Here is a 21785-nt window from a genome sequence, read left to right on the forward strand (position 1 = left end):
AGATATTTTTCCTAGCCTGATTTAAACCTCTGATTTGAACGGGCGTGTATGTGTGGGATTCAGTGTAACCGCCCACTGCTGTGATTGGCTGACATGCTTGCATATGAAATAGCCACATATTACATGTGAAACTCTCTCGAATACTTTTACTACAGGTATTTTATGTTTTTACTATTACAACTATCGAGATTAACGAATCGTGAGATGTTTTAAGTATTTAGATCTATTCCCATTACATAAAATGTTGCTGTGATGAGCATTGAGCAAGCAGAGGACAGTCTGTTGATCGCGATAATGATTGCAACACAGTTTCTGCACTCTCTCATGCTTTCACCAATGCAAACACGATACAGTATGAGCCAGTATGAGCTTTTTTTGTGCAGTGTAATGTGCGTCATTGATTTCATAATGAGATGTCCAGAAAAACTCTTTATGTCACGTCTATTAGAGCCAGACCGATATATCGGCAGGCCGATATTATCGGCCGATACTAGGCATTTTCCAAACTATCGGTATCGGCAGTTATAATGGGTGATAAATTAATATTTCAAAAATAAAATAAAGACGGACGAAACACGCTTGAACCATGTCATGAGTGTTGGAGTTGTATAGTTTGTCCACCAGAGGGCGCTCTACACCGTCCCTGTTGGCAACACTCGTTGAGTTGGTCACGATACATACATTGCTTGAATAACAATTAAAAGAACATCTCCATCTTAACTCAAATAAGCATGACAAAATTTGTGACTATCATGTCCAGTTTTGCTGCTGTTAAATAAGCCGAGAGTGAAGCGGAATCAGCTAGTAATAGTTACGTTACGTTGTTACAGTGTAGTTGACTGACTGTCCTTTTAACTTTTGACAATGTGACTGAAGTATTTCTTTAATAGCGCGTGACAGTTATAGCAATGAGACAGATCTCTCTTTGGCCTGTTATATTGAAAATGCATACTTTACAATTTGCTATATGACGTAATCCATTGCTAAATTATGGCTCATCATAGAATAGCTAACCACAAAGCTACTGTAGCTAATGCCACTATCGTCAGTCTGTTCTGTTGTGACAATAAAAGAAATAAGTTTCTTTTTAAAATGCATTATCATATGATTTTAGTTAAAACTCATAAATAACTACAAATAACTGATGTTAGGGAAATCTGTTAATGTTTAGTTGCACGTTTCTGAAATAAAAAAAATAAAAATATCGGCCGATATATCGGCATATCGGATTTTAAAACCAACAAATATTTGTATCGGTATCGGCCTTCAAAATCCTTCATCGGTCGGGCTCTAATGTCTATGTACTGAACTCTTGTTATTTAACTATGCCAACATAAATTAAATTTCGCATTCTAGGGCAGCTTTAAATAACGCATCTCAAATCAGCAAGAAATATTGTCGTTAACTAGTGCTGGGCGGTATACCGGTTCATACCGAAAAACAGAATATATTTTTTGTTATGATGTTAATTTTTTATATACCGCCATACCAATGTATTTAATTACACAATGTTACGCTGTGCCGCCGACACGGTTTCAGACGGACCTTTTACAATGTTGAACTTCTAAGGCGAGGGTAAACCAAACAGCACGGTACAGGGAAGGTGGATACTGCAGAACTATGGCGTTGTTTTATTGTCAAATGTCGAGAGTACACTATTGTAGCGCGAAAGTAAATTAATATAATGTGCGCGCGCTAATCTCTGCTCGCGCTCTCTCAGATACACGTTGCTCTTGTGAGAATAGGTCTATTTTCTCTGGGCTCGCTCAGAGAATCCTGCACTTTAAAATGTGTTCAGTGCAATCGCGAACCTCTCCTCTTCCCCAGTCAATTTTAGGTTACAAGAACGTTTTCATAACATTGCCATTAAGTTATAAAAATGTTATTTCAGAATGTTCTAGGAACATTCAAAACGTCGAGTTTTTAGATGTTGTATTAATATTCTTGCTTGGTTATAAGAATGTTATTAGAACGTTATGAAATAACAATTTTAGGTTATACTGGGCGATATTCTATTCTACAATATTAACTAATGACAATAAAATAGACCATCCTAAGTCAATTTATTGCAGTAATTCCTCTCTCAACCAGTAGAAAATGCTTTGAACACCTGATTATGCATGTAAAAAACCCATCATAAACCAAAAAACCGGCTTAATTTTGCAAAAAAAAAGTGATATCAATTTTTGGTCAAACCGCCCTGGACTATCATTAAAGGGTAACTAAACCCCTGGTCAGAGCCTGACTCCACCCACTGGCAATATTTGAAAAATGCTGAAAAAGTGGACAGACCCCCAGCGGAGATAGAGGGGACGAAATAGATGCTAAAACACTCTATCCTGATCGTTTTCAATACTCACAATTCCAATTCCTGACTCGCTACAGTGGTTTTGACGACACAAAGATGGTTTTTATACTGCCAAGGGCGTAGCTCGCGTGGTGAGCTGAAACCTGCATACATCACGAAGTGCGGAACATCCAATAGGAAAATTCAACTGCAGTAGCCACCGTTCAACCTGAAGAGGGCATCACTAAGACGTTTTTACACCATATATTGTAGAAATAGAACACTTTATAAACAAATATCAAAAACGTTACTCGAATCAATGACTGGTATTAATAAAGATCCATTCTTACAGATCATCAACTAAGAAAAGTTGCTTAAGTGTTTAGTTACTCTTTAACTATTCTATAAATGCTTTTTCATACGCTCAAATAGTGTCTAAAGCTCTCAGGGTTATTACACTTGTTTTTTTCCCACAATAAAATATAACTAAGTAAACTTGACTTTAGCAAAAACGGTCATCAAAAATATGCGTATGTCAAATTTGATTTTACAGAATTATAAATAACTAGTATTTGAGAGGAAAATATGGTTGCCATGGTAAATTGTAAAAAAATAAAAAAATAAAATAACTACTGTCATTATGAGTGCATTTAAAATGTTGAACAAAAGCTGTTAAATGAGGTGAGGCCGTCCGACACAGTCACTGCTCAGGGGTCGTGGCATGGCAGAAATTGGTTCATAACGCAAGACCAAATTTAATTAATCGCATTCAAAAGGTTTCGTGCCACAATTGCATTACTCAGATCTTCACGGTTGCGTTTAAATGGATATTAGCCATAAACGAGGTCAATTTCACATGGACAATCTTCAAAAGTTCGTCTGCACCTACAAACTATGTTTTTCCTGAAGACTATCAGGCACTGGGAAATGAGTCATTCTATAAGCACCGACAATGATTTGGTTTCCTTTCTTGCATTGAAATGAAGTGATAAAAAAACTGCTCTATTAGGCCCTGAATAAATGAGGTATGGTAATATTCACTCTGGTTCTGCCGGGGGGCGAAGCGTCATTCACCAATTAGCCGAACAGCGGGACGAGAGGGACCGCCGGGGGGGGGTCACCTGTCATGGAAGAGGAAAAAACCTGCGAATGCTTTTCGTTCCTGCGGGTTCGAGAGCCCGCGACTGACGGCGAGTGGTAAACCACGACAGCATCAATCTCTGAGCAAAAGTGATGGAGGCTTCCAGAGAACAAAGAAAGACGGGACAAAATAGTAAGCTTTTAAATCTATGGTGGAGATTTCACAAGCTTGTTAAAATGAAATGCTTCAGCGTCTGAAGCGAAGCTTATACCGCCATCCTCTTATAAGAACATTTCTCCTTTAAGACAAGAGCTTCTTTAAGCCTGCTTTTGTTTGATCAGTCAGACAGATTCATATAAACAGACTTGCGCGTCCTGACCAAGCACAACACAACGTTTAGAATGACAAGTAGGTTGTCTGTTCACATAGAAAGCAAAAATGCAGCACAATACAACAAAAATCTGAACTTATACAGTGTTTAATATACAGTTATGTTGAGTGGAACTCTAAACCAATGAGATTCCGGTGTGGGCGGGGCTACCCAATGAGATGACCTATAGAGATGGCTCGATAAAATACCAGCTTGGGACAAAAAAAATCTGATACAAATGGAAGAGATGGCTTTTAAATCGCTTTGTCACAGTGTTGGACTGGTACGACAGGAAAAAAATGGGATCCTCTCAAAGAGCTTACGTATGTCAGGAAGACAAGTTTGGACCTGTTCAAGAAAGCCAGAGAGACGCCAGAAAACTTTTGCAACAATTCAAATCAACAAAAGCGAAAAGAAATGGTTGGCATTCCACATCCAAACCGCTTGCAGCATGACGAATTTTCAGCGCCAAGCAAGTTTTCTGTCTGCACTGAAAGTGAAAAAGCTGAGAGATGCAACAAAATCATCAAATGTTTTAAAAAACTGAAATATGAAAACAAAACTTTGTGGAACAAAATTTGCAAACAATGAATTTTATACTTGTATGTCAGTGTTGTTATTGTTAAAGGGACAATCCACCCATTTGCATTAAGATTTCCATTGTTAGAAATCCAGTTATACTATTGAATGGTCTCTCATTTTCCCCTGAGACGAGAGAAATCCTCTATTTACCTTTTTCACTTCCTCCTACAATGACGTAAATATCGTCATTTTACGTCATTGTAGGAGGAAGTGTAAGAGGGGGGGATTTCTGTAAAGACTACAAGCACTAGTTCCCACCCTTTTAAACCCACCCATAAGGGGTTGGACCTAATGCGCTAACAGACCAATCACAGATCAGATCAATGCAGTGCGTTTGATTTCACCGGCAGAAAGTTTTTAAAAATATGGAGGAAGGTATTGAATACGCAGACGGATGCATTATGGATAGGGTTGGGTACCGATTCGCGGTACAAAAAGCCAGTTTTCTTTCCTTTTGCCAATTAGGTAGGAAAACTTCAGCACCCATAATGCACTGGGCATATTGCCATGCAAGACCACACCCACCAGTCTGCTATGGATACGTTAACCAGAGTCAAATACTCACAACAGAGCCTTGCATTAGTAGGAAATACTAGGGAAACGTTTAGTCATAAATTTTGTCACTGTCAACTCCGTAATGTTCCCGGGTGCGAGAATTCAAAGAGTAAACGTTCAGCGGGAGTGAGTTACTTACAGTTTCCAGTGACGGATCACTGTAGGTAGCGGCTAACGGCTACAAAGAATCAGAAATATGGAGAGAATAGCGCAACGAAAAATCTGGAAAACCTCAGTGCTTGTAGACAACACTTCAAACTCAATGACAAACAGCGTTTTAGACCAGTCTAACCATTGTGACAACCCGCTGAAACCAACAGGTGGGTTTCATTAAAATGCTGTTTCATTAAAGAGTTAATAGCTTCATAACACCAACGCCAAGAGAACGAGTAAACATTGTTCATTTACAATACATTTACTGCCGACATTGTAACAATGCAAAATGGGTTAAAAATCGGCTAATTTTCACTTTAAGATTAGGAAAATGCGTGCCACAAATATTGGGCACCTTCTCACATCCACCATGTCACAGGTTACAAGGCGGAGCGCACAGCCAGAGGTTTCTGAGATTCATACCCAATGTTGTTGTTTTTTGGGGACGGCATCCAAGCAGAGTAGTGACTTTTCTAGGCCATAGGGAAAAATAAAAGAATAGAAACCTCAGAGATTGAGTGAAAGATGTGCTCTGAATGAAACAGGTCACTGTTTACCCGGCTCCAAGTTTCCACACCCCCCCATCCCCATCCGTGCGGTTTCCCTCAGGATGTGGCAGCCAAACAATTGCAGCAAGAAACGCCTTAACGAGGAGAGAGAGAGAGAGAACCGGTGAGAAAGAGAGAGACGGAGAGAGCGACTCTGCTAATTACGGTGCACCTCATTTCTCTGACCCCTCTCAATTTGTGTCTCTCTCCCTCTCTCGGTGTTGGAGAAATGCTGCCAGAGGAGACTTTACACTGGCAGAACTCCAACAAGCCTTTGGAAATCACTCAAGCAGAGTGACGGGAAGGAACTAACTAAAATTAGCAACAACACTTACTAACATTTTTCAGTTGCTCAGGTTTTCGACAATACAGTAAATGTAGCTTTTCAAACAAACTACTTATTAGATGAGTAGCATGTCATTTTTATGTCATGTGACGTGTTATTTTTTACAGCAGATTGACCTGAGCCTGTAATCAAATGCACTTTTTCAAATGTCTTTTAAAAACTGATTATTTTGGTGAATCTGTTCATTTGGACAGGAATATAATATATAACGATTTGTTCCGTTACGATAATGAAATTCATTTTTGAATTCCCAATTGGAAACGCTTATAGAGCAGGGCTATTCAATTAGCTTCATTCGACGGCCGCATTATTAAATCGAAAAGTTGAGGTGGGCCGGTGGGTTTATCTTATTTATTGAAACATACAGTATAGTATCAATAAGTAAGCTAAAGTAAACAAAATAAAAAGGTTTTTCAAATACTTGGAAATGTGGTCTGCCAATTAAATAGTCCTGTTATAGAGCATTGTTCCACTAAAAAAAAAAAAGAAGAAAAAAAGAAAAATAGAGAGTCATTGGGTTTTTCACAACACAAACACAACTTTTTTTTCTGAACTATTCTTGTAGTTTGGCAAGCTTCCGTTCCAAACAAGCTTTCCCAACATTGCCAAATCCCACACACCCCAGAATGTGTGTATCTGGGGAAGAAATGGAAAAACAAGAGAGAGAAATGGTGCTAAACATCAAAAGAGTAAAACACCTAAATGAAGCTAAAGAGAGACAGAGAGATTCTCCAAGCTGAATGTTGGGGTTGGCTTTAGACGCTTAAATTTTCCTCACGATTTGGTGAGTTTGCCAACTGCGAGCGTAAAATTAGCATTTCAATGCCTCTAAGGGATATTCATTACAAAAGGCTGAAACCTACTATCACTTCTCATTTTTATAACCCCCTCTTTCATTCTTCTGTCTCTTTGATAAGCGCATGGAAATGAGGGGGAGTCTGGAAGAGAAGAGCTGGAAGGGAAATGTTCAGGAGAACAAGCGGCACTTTGTTGAAGGGCTGCTGCAGTTTTGCTGACTCACGCAACAATATCAGCTGACGATCAAACACAAAACGGCTGGAAAATGTCATCACAACCAAACTACTGTGGAAATTAAAGTCTGAAGCGCATCGTTTCAAAGAGTTTAAGCCATTGAAAGCTTTGGGATGAGAGTGATCTGACAGAGGTTTGACAACTAAATATACACAGATTTGACCCAAAAAGGAAATTAATTTGCTAGTTCCATACCGATCGCTTTGACTTTCTTCTGTGGAATAAAAAAAGATGTTTTTGAAGAACGTTGAGGTCCAAACAACACTGGACTCCATTGACTTTCATTGAATGGACAAATAACACTGAAGCCTTGTTTACACCTGCGTTTTGGTCGATCGGATCACAAGTAGACGAGGGAGACATTCCCGTTTAAACCTGGTCTCCTTTGTCCACTTTCAACCACTTCTGTCCTGATTTCTTTGAGGGGAGAAGAAAATGGACGAAATAAGCTTTAGTTTCTGCTCTGACACCTGTACGTGTGTGTGTTAGAAATCAGGAATGGAGAGAGAGAACATTGTGCTTGGTACATTTTCATCTTCAAACCAAACTTGGGTCTCCAGCTAAAGTTTAAATCCCGTCTGGCTAGAAATGGAGAGTAGAGTTTGTGGCCGTTTGAACGGATTCGACCACATGAGCGTTTACACTATGAAAGCAATCCGGTCGAATGCGTTCACGATTACCCCTAGAAGTGGTCGATAGTGGACAAGCTCAAAACGTTTTAGACCCCATTTACACCAATATTTATCAGAGACCACTTGTGATCTGATCAACCAAAATGCACCTTAAAGGAGTAGTTCATTTTTCAAAAAACTTTTGCTGATAATTTACTCACCCCCATGTCATCCAAGATGTTCATGTCATTCTTTCCTCAGTCGAAAAGAAATAAAGGTTTTTCATGAAAACATTCCAGCATTTTCTCCATATAATGGACTTCAATGGGTACCAAACGGTTTAAGGTCCAAAAGACAGTTTCAGTGCAAACTGCAAACTTTTCAAAAGGGCTTTAAACGATTCCAGACCATGAATAATGGTCTTATCAAGCGAAACGATCGCTCATTTAATAAATAAATAAAAAAGTTTAAGTTTTATAAGCTCAAATGCTCGTCTTTCTCTGTTCTGTGATGCGCGTTCATGACTCTCCTGTTCGAACTCGTTCATCAAAATTAACAAATCTTTTTCCGAGTCAATTCGTTCGTTGAATGAACCAAATGACTTGAACGAGTTTGAACAGGAGAGTCATGAACGAGCATTTGAGCTTATAAAACTTAAACTTTGTTATTTATTTATTAAATGAGTGATTGTTTCGCTTGATAAGACCCTTATTCATCGTCTGGAATCGTTTAAAGCACTTTGAAAAGTTTGCAGTTTGTACTGAGAGTGTCTTTTGGACCTTGAACCGTTTGGTACCACTGAAGTGTATCATATGGAGAAAATTGCTGGAATGTTTTCATCAAAAACCTTAATTTCTTTTCGACTGAAGAAAGAAAGACGTGGACTTCACTGAAGTATCGCAATTGCTGAAATTGTTAGACATTCCTACTCTGAGTTAGCCTGGTTAAAACCACACCATTCTCAGTTGTAACTAGAGCCCGATCGATAAAGGATTTTGAAGGCCGATACCGATACAAATATTTGTTGGTTTTAAAATCCGATATATCAGCCGATATATTTTTTTTTTTATATCGGCTGATATTTTTTTTCGACATTGTAACAATGCAACGTGTGTTTTTTTTTCCCCAGAAACGCGCAACAAAACATAAACAGATTTCCCTAACATTAGTTATTTGTAGTTATTTATGAGTTTTAACTAAAATAGTTTGGAAAATGCCTAATATCGGCCAATAATATCAGCATGCCGATAAATCGGTCTGGCTCTAGTTGTAACTGAGTTATGGTCTGGCAAAGCGTCATAGACAAATCATTTCCAGAGGGGCGTCACCAACGGACATCGCGGGTAGACCTAAAACCAATTAGAGCTATGAAGGAGATGACGTATGCTGAGCAGCGGAGAAACTCCGAGTGTTGTTCTTTGTTCGGTTTTTAACAAAAAGGAAACGTTCAATTCGCTTAAAAACAGACGCGATAGCTGATTCGAACGAGTGATGTTCGACGGCGACATCCATTGTAATTTAGGCTACAAAATCTGCTTAAAAAACCCAGCGCTGTTGTCATCGTGTAAAGCCCACCCCAACGTTTCTGATTGGTGCCTCGATTTCGACGGATTGGAAATGGGCTTGAATGAGCTCTTTGCCAGACTAACTTCCAGAGCAAATCTAAATTTGCCGGAAGTTGTCTGGGTTTTCCCAGGCTAACTCTGACTGTATGACGTGGTGAATTAAAATCTGCATTTTCATTGGTTGTAAAGCTGCCAAGCCTCGTTGAACACAAAAGACACCAGTCAATTTTCACTGGTCACGCTTCAAAACACTGTCCGCACAAATCACCCCTAAACGGGCATAACTGAAAGATATCTGTGCTCGAATACATAATTTTCTCAGTTAACTGCCTCAAATGAATCTTTTGAATCATTCAAAAGATTCAAACCCCAAAATCTTGCAAACCCTTGTAAACCCAACAACTATTTTTTCTCAGAAGTGCTCACTGTATCAGTCTGGGAATGTACTTTACTTTATGGAGAGTCAGTGGTCAGCAATCTTTAAGGATGCTTTCAGACTCGGTCCGAATCAGATCTATTTGGTCCCTGTTCAAATTGTTTTTCTGGCACCGAACTGCAGAAGTGCGTAATCACCTTGAGTAACACCAAATACAAACGGCAGCTGTTCGTAACAAGAGCTACGTAATGAGTTAGGTTGAAAACATGCCAGTTTCACTGTTTTATTCATGAATTTGTTGTGTCGGATTTACCACCAGCACTTAACATATACAAATGGATAGAACGACGGAAAAATGGCACTTTTAGTCGATTTATATGCAAAAAGAGCCATTCATTCAGATGAGAACTACTCTTTACTATAATATGACCGGGAGCAGAAAACATATACATAACATATTAATTATGATATCATTGGACGGATTGTTTTCATATCAAGCATTTCCAGCAAAACCAAACAAATTGAACTTTGACAAATGGACTCAAGCCCACTTTAAAAATCTCTAGTATGAAAGCACCCTATATAAAGTATATAAACCATGTCAGATCAAAATGTCAAGAGTTAAGAAAAGATGCATATTAAATGAATTAAACAATGACATTTAAGACGAACTGTTATATATCAATCTTTTCAAGGAGAACCAAATTATGACAAATGGAGACAAGTCTGCTTCAAAACCTCTAGTATGAATCATCTCAAATAATGTCAGATCTAAATGTCAGGAGTTTTGGCCTAAATCATGACTCTGGTTGGCTCCTTTTGAATCGTCAAATTCTGGCGAATGTTATTTTGCTTATCTGAGCAGTTTGAGTGCGTTTCACTGCTTAAAGGAGAACTCCGGCGCAAAATGAACCTTTGGTCTAATAAAACATCGGTACCTAGTCAACCGTTCTCTGAGATTTGTTTTCATGCTAATCGAATGTAAAGAGTTTTATCTCTAAAAACTGTTTAACGTATAATGCTAGCAATGGGGGCATTTACTAAGTAAAAAGAAATCGCTAGTTTATACCACTAATAAAGCTCAAAATAGCCCAACACTAACACAGTAACATAATGAGGGTCCATACATGCAAAACGAAGCATTGAGAACTTTGTAAGTGTACAGACCGTTTAATAAGAAGATACTTTATAAAGACAGTTCACTTTGTGTATACAGACAGGAGCCATCTTGGAAAACAGTCACGACAAATCAAACCACGAACGTCGTGCTGAGTGAGCGGAACTGTATGAAGTTCGGGGATCGACTTATCGAGACTATTTTCTAAGATGGCTTCTGTCATCTTAGAAAAAAACGTCATAAACCAGAAAACCGATTTAATTCTGGTCAATTGTGGTCAAACCACCCAGCATGAATGGAAAGCGCCATATGTTTCCATCCACCTGTTTTTAATCGCATTTTGGGATATCGCATAAAAATTAAAACGCTGGATGGAAATGACAAAATTTACATAAATTCTAAAAAACGCATAAAAAAACCTCCATTGAAACTTTTTATCCGATAAGAAAACATTTGCATAAACGATGATGGGAACAAATTTACCAAATAAATTCCTCAACGTGCATCAAAAAATGTGACTGTGCGCTGGGACGGTGTAACTAGACTAACCAGCGGACCGATCTCGTTACACAGCATCTGAAATGCTGTTTTGGTTCTTCTGAAATGCCTGAGCTAAGTTTGTCGTCAAAGTGGTTCAGTATAATAACCTCCCAGAACTGTCTAACACACATGCATTACTAGAACAGCAGGCATCCGCCTACGAAATCAAGCTAACTTTGAGTCTGCGCGCAATCATTTATTTTATACAAAATTATTATATACCGTGGCTTCTCCCTCTTGCAGCAACTTCCATTTTTCTTAGTGATATTTAACGCCAGTTTATCAGGAAGTGACGAATTTGTTCTCTCCGGCTCACTGGATGGAAACGGTGCTTTATTCGTAAATGTTTTATGTGATATTCCAATTTTGTTCATAAGTTAAATTAGCAACTTTGAATGGAAACATAGCTTGTGTGTGTTTTCTCCTTGAGCTGAAAGACGGGAGAGGCTGAAGCTGGCAGCTCAACCAATTAGCTGCTCTCTACCCTCAACACACACACACAGTCACACATACAACCTACCACTCTCTCTCTCACACACACACACACACACACAATCCTGACCCTGCCTTCATTAGAGCAGAGGGTCATTGTGTGTGACAGGCGGGGGCAGACGAGACACAAATACACTTCACTAGCAGGTCTGAAGTTCTGGCAGAGGTGAGGATCTCACACACACACACACACACTACACTGACAGCAACAGGTGCAGTGGACCACAGCCATACAACAAACACACAAAAGGAATGAGAGGGGAGGAGAATGAGAAAATAATGAGTTTGGATGAGACACGAATGAGACAAAGAAGCAAGAATGCAAAAGAGACAAAAACGAGTAACACGATAAATAAAATCGAGATAAGATGTGAGGCGAGATGAGATGAGAAAAAAAAGAAAGCCCGCAAGAGACAAGAATGAGACAAAAATGAGAAACAAGACGAGTAAAATCGAGATGAGAGTAGACATAAGAAAACAAGGTGAGAAGAGATGAGAAAATTAAGGTTGAGGATAGATGAGAAAATGAGAAATGCGAAGGATGACAAAATGAGACGAGAAAACCAAGAGACAATAACAGATAACCGAGAGAGGAGAAGAGATGGGAGGAGATGATCAGAAGAGAAGAGGTGAGAAGAGAAGAAAAGAGAAGAGAAAAGGCGAGAAGAGGCGAGAAGAGAAGAGGCGAGAAGAGAAGAGGCGAGAAAAGAAGAAAAGAGAAGAGGCGAGAAGAGAAGAGGTGAGAAGAGAAGAGAAAAGGCGAGAAGAGGCGAGAAGAGAAGAGGCGAGACGAGAAGAGGCGAGAAGAGAAGAGAAGAGAAAAGGCGAGAAGAGGCGAGAAGAGAAGAGGCGAGACGAGAAGAGGCGAGAAGAGAAGAGGCGAGAAGAGAAGAGGCGAGACGAGAAGAGGCGAGAAGAGAAGAAAAGAGAAGAGGCGAGAAGAGGCGAGAAGAGAAGAGGCGAGAAGAGAATAGGTGAGAAGAGAAGAGAAGAGAAAAGGCGAGAAGAGGCGAGACGAGAAGAGGCGAGAAGAGAAGAAAAGAGAAGAGGCGAGAAGAGAAGAGGCAAGAAGAGAAGAGGCGAGAAGAGAATAGGTGAGAAGAGAAGAGAAGAGAAAAGGCGAGAAGAGGCGAGAAGAGAAGAGGCGAGAAGAGAAGAGGCGAGAAGAGAAGAAAAGAGAAGAGGCGAGAAGAGAAGAGGCGAGAAGAGAAGAGGCGAGAAGAGAATAGGTGAGAAGAGAAGAGAAGAGAAAAGGCGAGAAGAGGCGAGAAGAGAAGAGGTGAGAAGAGAAGAAAAGAGAAGAGAAGAGAAAAGGCGAGAAGAGGCGAGAAGAGAAGAGGCGAGAAGAGAAGAAAAGAGGCGAGAAGAGAAGAGGTGAGAAGAGAAGAGAAGAGAAAAGGCGAGAAGAGGCGAGACGAGAAGAGGCGAGAAGAGGCGAGAAGAGAAGAGGCGAGAAGAGAAGAGGCGAGAAGAGGCGAGAAGAGAAGAGGCGAGAAGAGAAGAGAAGAGGCGAGAAGAGAAGAGGCGAGAAGAGAAGAGAAAAGAAGAGGCGAGAAGAGAAGAGAAAAGAAGAGGCGAGAAGAGAAGAGGCGAGAAGAGAAGAGAAAAGAAGAGGCGAGAAGAGAAGAGGCGAGAAGAGAAGAGATAAGATGAGATATGATACTAAGAGAGGAGAAGAGATGAGATGAGATGTGAAATCGAGAGAGGAGAAGAGATGGGAGCAGATGATGAGACGAGAAGAGAAGAGATGGGATGGGAGGAGAAAAGAATGAGAGATGAAATGCAACACGTCCTCTGGAAGCTGGACTGAGAGAGCGAGCGAGCGAGAGGGAGGAGAGAGAATGGAGGAGGTTTATTATGGAAGGCTTAATTAGTCCGAGCATTAGAGTATTCACATGCCAGAAATAGACAAAAACATCTGATTAGCATTCACAATTTTCTTTTGAAGATTTCTGAGGGTGTGTGACGCTGTCTGGAGATTTGTGATCACACGTGCTGCTGTGTGTGAGTGTGTGTGTGAGTGAGTGCACGTCATACGGCTGGTGTTTGTAACCAAATCTCTGTTCTGTTCCAGTGAGGGTTGAGATGAGAGCTCATCTCCCATTACACTTTCATTCCACGATCAATCCCTACAGATGGAAACGCTCTCACACACACACACACTCACAGCGCATCTGAGCCATTCGGTGTGCATTTGAGTGTTAGTAATTGAACAATGATGTGCATGTGTGTGTGTGCGACTGACCGGCGATCACCTGCGCCCCTCAAATAAGGCCTATATGACCTGACCTAGCTTCATGTGAAGCCGGACGATTAGAGAGAGGCCAGAAAAGATGAGAGTGGAAAAGAAAAGCTGTGGCAAAGCGAGCAGAGACAGGTGAGGACATAAGAAAAGATATGAAAACAGGAGAAAATAATGAGAGTTGAGATAAGATGAGAAATACAAGATGATGTGAGAAAAGTTGAGATATGAAAGCCACAAGATGAGAAATCGCTGCACACACACAAAAAAGGAGAGACGAGACGAGACGAAGAAAGAAGAGCTGTGACAAAACAAGCAGAGACGAGATGAAGATGTGAGACGAGGCAACAAGATGAGAAAAGACGAGATGAGGCTTGAAAAGTGATGAGAGACTAGATGAGATGTGAAAACAAGAAAATATTGAGACGAGAGGAGTGAGAAAATGAGACCAAGAGAAAACAAGAGAAAATAATGAGATGAGACAAGTTAGAAAAGAAAAAACACGACATGAAAACGTGAAATAATTAGTGACGAATGACTGAGAAAGGAGATAATAAAGGCACGAAGAAAAAGAATGAGAAAGATGAGAAAAGACGTTAAAAGAGACACAAAATATTCAATTAAATATTAATGACTTGAAAAGAAGAGAAAAAGAGAGCCCAGAAAGAAGAGCTGTGACAAAATGAGTGGAGAATGTGAAATGAGACAAAAGAAAAAATGCGAACAAAAAAGTGACAAAAGGAGAGAAGACACGAGAAAAAGATGAGACGAGACGAGTAAAAGGCAAGACAAGATGAGATGTAAAAACTGGAAGACAATAACAAGATATGAGACACTGACAGAAACAGTTAAACGAAATAGATGAGACACAAAAGATATGAGAAAGACATTTTAAGAAAAAAAGAGAACCTAAGAGATATACACTGAGAAGACAAATAAGAAAAGAAAGCATAATAAGAGACAAGGAGAGAAAAACGAGACAAACGATGTGAGGATAATAGGACAACAAGCTAACTTAAGGAGACCGCATAATGAGAGACAAAAGTGAGATAAGAGATGAGAAAAGTATTGCAGATAATGAGAGACCAGATGGGAAGAGATGGAGAGATGAGACGAGACGAGACGAGAGTGACCGAAGGAGCCAAAGCGGAGCAGATGGAGAGAAGTAAAGTAGAAAAGGAGAGCGGCAGCTCGGTCTCACTCATCTAGTGCTAGTGGTTTATTGATCGTAGACAGCGAGTCTCAAAGCCATTTATCACCAGCTCCTCAAGCCGCGTATGTGTGTGTGTGTGTGAGGGAGATAACTCTTGCGATAGCGGCCATTGCATCCATTATTCCTCACAATGGGTTGTGCCTGGACCTGCCCAACAGCTTTACACACACACACACACACACGGGCGCTTACCCGCTCCCCCCGACACACCGACAAACGGTCTCTTTCTGAAAATAATAAATAAATAAATAACAGCACGTATTGTTTCTAAGGCTTGGCCGAACAGCGAGAGCGAAGCTGCTCCACTGCTGATAGTGAAGCAGAAGCCTGAAATACAGCCAGAACACTGGAAAGTGTGTGTAAAAGGCTGTGTGTATGTGTGTGTGGGGCCTTGTAAACCCTCCATTATGAGGACAAAATGTCTCCACAAAGATGGCAATATCCAAAATCCTTGTCCATTTTTGGTCCCCATGAGGAAAAGAGAAATATTATGCATACAAATATTACACAACATAAATCATACTGAGTGATGTTTTTTGAACATGTAAAGATGCAGAAAGTTTTGTGTGATGGGTAGAGTTAGTGTAAGGGGAGAGAATATACAGCGTGTACGGTATGAAAATGATTATGTCTATGGAAAGTAGCCCATAAAACATGAAAATCTGTGTGTGTGTGTGTGTGCATGCTCAGGTTATAGTACATCTTATGAGCCAAGGCTAGACAAGAGACAAAAAAAGATTGAAGTTACAAAGGAAATATGTCAAAATGCACTTGATTTGTTTTCATGTTTCATGGTCAAATAAGATTCCAAAAACATGTCTTCCCTAAAATAATCAATTTAATACCACATTAAAGAATTAAGATGGGTTTAAAGACATGAAACAGTATTTGCAAGACATTAACATTCCGTGTGGCATTGTTCGGAATTGTGTGGGCGGGACTTGAGACTGAAGTCAAAAAATTTAGATTAAAGTTGAAATGTTTCGAGATAAAAGTCGAAAATTTTGAGATTAAAGTCGAAATGTTTCAAGATTAAAGTCGAAACGTTTCGAGATTAAAGGTGAAATGTTTCGAGATTACAGTTGAAATGTTTCGAGATTACAGCCGAAATGCTTCGAGATTAAAGTCGAAAAACTTCGAGATTAAAGTCGAAATGTTTCAAGATTAAAGTCTAAATATTTCAAGATTAGTCGAAATGTTTCGAGATTAAAGTCAAAATGTTTCGAGATTAAAGGTGAAATTTTTCGAGATTAAAGGTGAAATGTTTCGAGATTAAAGGTGAAATGTTTCGAGATTAAAGGTGAAATGTTTCGAGATTAAAGTCGAAATGTTTCGAGATTAAAGTCGAAATGTTTCGAGATTAAAGGTGAAATGTTTCGAGATTAAAGTCGAAATGTTTTGAGATTAAAGGTGAAATGTTTCGAGATTAAAGTCTAAATGTTTCGAGATTAAAGGTGAAATGTTTCGAGATTAAAGGTGAAATGTTTCGAGATTAAAGGTGAAATGTTTCGAGATTAAAGGTGAAATGTTTCGAGATTAAAGGTGAAATGTTTCGAGATTAAAGGTGAAATGTTTCGAGATTAAAGTCGAAATGTTTCGAGATTAAAGTCGAAATGTTTCGAGATTAAAGGTGAAATGTTTCGAGATTAAAGTCGAAATGTTTCGAGATTAAAGTCGAAATGTTTCGAGATTAAAGTCGAAAAATTTCAAGATTAAAGTCGAAATGTTTCAAGATTAAAGTCGAAATATTTCGAGATTAAATTCAAAATGTTTCAAGATTAAAGTCGAAATGTTTCCAAATTAAAGTTGAAATGTTTCTCTATCCTGATCGTTTTCAATACTCACAATTCCAATTCCTGACTCCCTACAGTGGTTTTGACGAAACAAAGATGGTTTTTATACTGCCAAGGGCGTAGCTCGCGTGGTGAGCTGAAACCTGCGTACGTCACGAAGTGCGGAACATCCAATAGTAAAATTCAACTGCAGTAGCCACCGTTCAACCTGAAGAGGGCAGCACTAAGACGTTTTTACACCATATATTGTAGAAATAGAACACTTTATAAACAAATGTCAAAAAAGTTACTCGATTAATAAAGATCCATTCTAACAGATCATTAACTAAAGATTAAAGTCGAAATATTCTGAGATTAAAGTCGAAAAATTTGGAGATTAAAGTCGAAATGTCTCCAGATCAGGGCTTCCGTATGTTCCCTACCTGTGCAGCCTTAGAATACAATCAACAGAAAAACGTTATTTCAGCAGCAGAGATGGTCATTTCGAATTCGTTTTTTTTTTTAAGAGTAACATAATAAATCGTGCACAATAAGACCAAGGACATGAAGTAAATAGAAAGTAAATAGGGTCAAGTTGCATTTAATGTCATCTCAAGGAAAAAGCATGATTTTAGTTACTTCAGAAAAACAGTTTAGCATACTGTCATCCTCCACTAGCCTGACTAATCAAACCCACAGCTCAGCGAGCGAGAGAGAGAGCGCCGGTAAGGATGATTAAATGAGAGGGGGGGTGGGGGGCAACGATAAACATTTTAAGCTATCCGACACATTCTCGTTTCCCTTCCAGCGGCTCTATCCACTGCGATCCAGAAGCCTGATGCGTGTCAGGATGAATAAAGGTTGTGAGGGAACCTAACCAAGTGCTGCATAGCCATTTCGACAACAAACACCGGACAGGCCGCCAAGCCGGGGCTCGTCTGCCAACAAGATGAAGTACGCATCTGAAATCAACCATATTCCTACCTTACAGTCTGTCGCCCCAAAGGAGGAGGAGTGGGAAAAGCTGAAAAAAAAAACACATTTCTTTATCAGTATCTGCCTCGCTTTTTCCAGTACAAATATGTTTTTTCTTGTTTTCAGCATAAACGTATTTGCAAAAAGAAGGGGATAGTTCACCTAAAAAGATCCATTATCTTATGCAACTTTTCTTCAAGTAATTTTATCTTGGCAAACAAATAGAAACCAAAAGAAAGAGAGATATGTGGAAACAGATACAAAAACAAATCAAGAAAAAAAAGTTCTCTCACACCATATGCGCCATTGATTTCCTATTCTCTCGGAAACATTTAATGAGCTTAAGCCAAAAAGGAGAGATAGAGGGAAGAAAACGGATAAGGACTCTCAGAAAAATCCCAGAGAGAGCAAATCATTCACAAAGACAAGAAGGTGCTTAGCAGAAGAACAGGTGTTGGATGTGATGATTCCCACACTGGTACCTGAGCCAAAACCAGCGGGAGTCCATCAACAAGGAGCAAAGCTGGACCGCATCTGTCCACAAGTCGTTCCCAGAGCGTCAACACATCATGCAAATTTAGAACTGAAAAGAGCAAAAGCAATATGACGCTTTAAATCTCTAGGGGATGGATTCACTAAGAATGAATTTCACCTGCTAATAACAACATCAACACCAGATTCACTAAAACAAATCACGCAAAACGGTTAGTTACAAAAAAACAAAAACAAATATGCGCAAAATGCCATATGAATGATCCAATTTTCCAGACCATGCATGATCCAGCAGTTTAACCAGCACTTGGTTTAACAAGATTAAACTTTATGAACTAACTGACCCTTTGCCCCAAGCAAGCATGGTTTCAGATAGCAATGTTTCCATAAAAAAACTACAACGCAAACATTCATTACACGTCCGCTGATCCCCTAATCGACGAGCTGCTGAGAGCTTGTTTTAGCTCTGAAAACGATTTCGAACGATGAAAAGCCATTAGAGAGGCAGATTGTGAGTAATGTGAGATTCGGACATTCTCCCGAACGCCGCCCCATTAGCTTCAGCAGTGCAAGAGAAAGAAATCTGTGGCACACGCGGCCATTACGGCGTCCCTCAGGGCTCGGTATTGGGCCCAGTGCTGGATTTCAGTGATGTGCAGTATTGCTTCATCCTTTCATTTGCAGCCCCAGTGGAACCGCAGCCATGTCACGCTAAACGTTATCAATCAGCTAACAGCAGCCTGTTTAAAATCACTCAAGGCTCACATGGTATTAAAAGCTGCCAATGCAAATGCTAAACAAATACAGTTTCAATCTGTCCCCTTATCTACAAGCGTCAAGCCGTCTAAAGAACATCTCAACACAGGGGTGGGCAGTATGAACATGTTAGCGTACAAGTAATTCTATACTATGTTAAAGGGATACTCCACTTTTTTGGGGAAATAAGCTCATTTTACCACTCCCCCAGAGTTAAACTGTTGAGTTTTACCGTTTTCGAATGTATTCAGACGATTTTTTGATATTTAGAAGAGTATCAGTAACCAGACAGTTTCTGGTCTCATTGACTTCCATAGTATATTTTTTTCCTTCTATGGAAGTCAATGGGACCAGAAACTGTCTGGTTACTGATATTCTTCTAAATATCAAAAAATCGGCTGAATGGATTCGAAAACGGTAAAACCAAACCGTATCCGTTTAACAACATGCATCACAATATTAACTACCATTTAAATGTTTAGGGTCTAATATATATATATATATATATATATATATATATATATATATATATATATATATATATATATATATATATATATATATACTGTATATATATATATATATATATATATATATATATATATATAACAAGTATTCAGTAAAGATGCATTAAACTGATATAACATGAAAGCAATCACTTATAATATTACAAAAGATTTCTGTTTAAAATAAATGCTCTTCTTTTGAACTTTCTATTCATTTAAAAAACAGGGTTTTCATGATGATGTAATAATAATATGTTTCTTGATCAGCAAATCATCATATTAGAGTGATTTCTGAAGGATCATGTGACCCTGAAGACTGCAGTAATGATGATGAAAATTCAGCTTTGATCACAGGAATAATTTACATTCACGTTGTAGTAATATTTCACACATTATTTTGTTTCTAAATGGATTTTTGATCAAATAAAGAGACTTGTTTTCAGAGAATACATATTGAATAATTCACTGATTTTATTGTAAGGTAATTATTGTCAGTTTTTGCATTTAACATAACACCTCACTACATATTTATCAGATTTGTTAATTCCAGTTGGATGAGAAAAGTTCAATTAAATTCAATGTAAATTCTGCAAAAACATGGCAATTTATCTTCTAAGGACGATTAAATATTTTTACTGAAAAACAAGGCAAAAATGCTGGTTAAGAAAATGATATTTGCAGTGTAATCCCAACCTTGAGTTTCACACTCAAATGTGATAAATGATGCGAGGAAGACAAAGAGGAGTCTGTAATGTGATGAAGAAAATTATACAGAGGGAAAAACATAATGCAGTCTGCAGGCAAACATTTCAGAGAGAGTGGAAATCCACAGGAGATTCCATACTAAAATAAAAGAGAGAGAGAGAAAATTAGAAGGTGCGAAGACAAGTGAAAGAGGGATCAAACCTTACTACTCACTGGAGTTTTGAGTGAATTCGCGGATTCACAGTTTGGCGTCTGTGAATGCAAGTGTATGAATATTTATAAGGACAGTGAGCGAACAAGGCTGAAACGAAACAAGAACATGAGCCAAAAAGTTATCGTTCACTGCTTTTTCTCCTCTCGATTCTGAATGAAATTTCTTTAGTGTGTAATGTGTTATGTAGCTGTGAGCCGCTGCCCTCAGAGTATATCTGAGAGGATTTCTGACGGTGAACTAGTGAGGGGTAGTAAAGGGCATCCGTGAGAGAGAGAGAGATAGAGCGAGAGACCGTTTAAAGGGATATGAAAGCCTTGTTCCAAGTGACTTTTCCACCCATACACTATAATACACTGAAGCTACAAGTAAATGCAAGATCTTGGAGAGTTTCCTGTTGTTTACCAGCCTGCACTCAACAAACCTGAATATTAGGAGTAGTTCACTTTTTAAAAAAAACTTTTGCTGATAATTTACTCACCCCCATGTTATCCACGTCTTTCTTTCTTTCCTTCAGTTGAAAAGAAATTAAGGTTTTTGATGAAAACATTCCTGGATTTTCTCCATATAATGGACTTCATTGGGAACCAAACAGTTCAAGGTCCAAACGAGAGTTTCAGTGCAGCTTCAAAGGGCTTTAAACGACACCAGACAATGAATAAGGGTCTCATTATGACTTTACTTGTTGGGGCACATCATTATTAACCAGTCATTTAGTAATTGTAGTAATTTTCATATGAACTTGCACTAACAATAAAGTATTAGTGTACCTGTCATATTATCTGGAAGTTGAAATACAAGGCTTTGGCTCATTCTGGTAATTAACATATTAATTAACGCTATTAGTTAAAAAAATGAGTTATTATGGAATTAATCCACAATTATATATTTAATTAATAACAATTAATGTATAAACTAATACATTAACCTTACAGACTCTTAATTAGTTCCTAATGTGGTAATCACAAATTAATAGCTTAGATAATCATTAGTTAAACATTAATTCAGTATTATCTGTGCATTAGTTAAGCATGAATTAATGCTTATTAGTGCACCCGTATTGTAAAGTGTTACCAAAGTTTGTTTTTTTTTAAAGTGAACTACTCCTTTTAACCTGGTGTTTGATTGGCTACGCTCACATAACTCATTCCTCCATCAAGATGCGGGCAAACTGTAGATGTCAGGAGGTTTTGTTCAATTAAAATCTTCTATCTGCCTAAATGAGTCTGAACATGCTGCAACCTGCAGAAATAGAAAT

General features: G+C 38.7%; 1 protein-coding gene across 3 annotated transcripts in view; it reads right to left on the reverse strand.

The window, feature by feature from the left end:
- Positions 1–21785, reverse strand: part of plxnb2b (plexin b2b) — a 177687-nt gene that overhangs the window by 126884 nt on the left and 29018 nt on the right. For 2 of the 3 annotated variants that reach the window (XM_039666063.2, XM_039666060.2), the window contains exon 2: positions 17867–17906. The exons of the other annotated variant lie outside the window; for it this stretch is intronic. The gene's annotated coding sequence lies outside the window, so the exon portion shown is untranslated. The remainder of the gene's footprint in view (positions 1–17866; positions 17907–21785) is intronic. 3 annotated transcript variants of the gene reach the window in all.

The sequence above is a fragment of the Pimephales promelas genome, chromosome 25 (assembly GCF_988280905.1).
Source record: "Pimephales promelas chromosome 25, fPimPro1.hap1.1, whole genome shotgun sequence".
Classification (NCBI taxonomy): Eukaryota; Metazoa; Chordata; class Actinopteri; order Cypriniformes; family Leuciscidae; genus Pimephales; species Pimephales promelas.